Here is a 1,811-nt window from a genome sequence, read left to right as displayed (position 1 = left end):
TTTATTATGCTACTTGATAATTCTAGTTATTTAAGAATAATTACCAAATTTCAATTTGCTTGCAAATTTTCCATGACTAAAATACTAAAATGCTGTCCACTACTCACCTAATTCTATTTATGCTAGTACAGTTATAATTAAAGAAATTCTTTTATTTTTAAAAAAAATTCATAAGCTTCAAAACATAAAATCTTTTTTTCACGGTGTAATATGAGCACTGAAAATTATACATGATCATGATTTTTAAATACATTTTCATTCATGTTTAAGGGTAATATGTCAGACATGTTGACCTAAAATGTAATTATGATGGTGAATGTTCAAATCTAGATCAATGTATGATGTGGTACATTACAGTTTACAAAATGCTTTCACAGCATTAACTCATTTTCAACCCTTATAACACCAGATAAGAAATCATTTCTTTCCTGTCCATCTGTTTTAAAGATGGGGAGACAGCCTCAGAGAAGGAACCTACTTACTTAAGCTAGTAATGGTGGAAACAAGACTGGAAGCAAGGTCATTTGACTGCAAATGATGTCCTTTGTCATCTGTCTAGCCATTCCCAGACAGTGTGATGTGCTCCTGAGGAGCAAAGGGATGGAATTAGAGCTAGCACAAGGAGAAATTGGGCATAGCCTGCTACCTAACGTATGCAGCAGATCTTAGCAATCTTCCTGTTTTGAACAACATATATACCCTGTGGGAAAATATGTCAGAAACCAACACTTATATATACCTTGTTGTCTCTTGGTATCCATCTCTAAGTAATAGAATTTTTTTTTAGATTTATTTGAATATTTCCCATCACAATTAGATTTTAGATCAACAACCAGCCTTGAGAAATCCAAATACCAATTTGATTATAAATACAGTAGTGCATTTAACTACATTAACTATAGCTATAAGTGACATACCAAACCACATTTTTCCATATGACCTGAACTTCTTGGCACTAGCTTGTGCAACTGCCCATATTTAGTGACACTTGAAGGGGCCTTACTTTCCTCCTCTACCTCACACTTTAAATGGAAAAAATCCTTGGTAGCACAACTCTGACTCCTGGACTATAAAAAAAAGAATATATTCTTTCTTTCATTCTTCACTCAACTCTAAAAAAGGAAATAGTGCTCCAGCATCTATGATGGGCATTTATTCCAATAGGTAGTGCTTTCCTACATATTTTCCAGACCCATAGAAAAGCTCACATACGAATCCCCAGGTTATTAGGTCTCTTCAGAGCACAAAGAAGACTGTTGAAAGGTATTAATTTATTTAACAAACATTGGGAATCTGAGTGCTAGATAACTGTGCTAAGCCTGGGGATATAGAGATGAGTGAGATCCCTGCATTTCTGGAATTCTCTGCTATGTTTTTGCTCTTCTCTAAAGAGGCAGATGCAGAGGCCAAAACAGCCTCTGAACCTTCAAAAAGGTTCTGAGGTTTAAGGAGGTAGCACAGCCTCTTCTCTTAGTCTCCAGGAAGGGAATACTGTTTCTGGAAGTTTCCTCAGTATTAGGCCACTGAATTTTTTTCTCATTACATACCTTCAATAACTAAAGATAAGACATACTGGGACCTTCCTTTTCAGACTAGAATTTGATCTTTGTATATTAGCTACCAGATATTCTACTATCTAGTGCTTTTTTCAGTTTAGCTTCCCTGAAGCCAAAATAGAAAAAGAAAAATGATATGAAATAAAAACCAAATAGATATCCCCATACAGTAACCTCTCCTCAAAAAACTAGACAGTTGACAGAATCAACTGTTGATATTTTTTAAAATCTCTCTTGGTCCTTCATGACAGGCAT

The 1,811-nt window shown here is 34.8% G+C and overlaps 1 protein-coding gene across 1 annotated transcript in view; it reads left to right on the top strand.

Moving 5' to 3' along the window:
• Window positions 1-1,811, top strand: part of ESD (esterase D) — a 52,515-nt gene that overhangs the window by 49,722 nt on the left and 982 nt on the right. The window lies entirely within an intron of this gene.

This window comes from Propithecus coquereli, unplaced genomic scaffold, assembly GCF_000956105.1.
Source record: "Propithecus coquereli isolate 6110/MARCELLA unplaced genomic scaffold, Pcoq_1.0 Scaffold11, whole genome shotgun sequence".
NCBI classification, from domain to species: Eukaryota; Metazoa; Chordata; class Mammalia; order Primates; family Indriidae; genus Propithecus; species Propithecus coquereli.
Note: the sequence above shows the minus strand (reverse complement) of the source record. Positions and strands in the feature narration are given on the sequence as shown.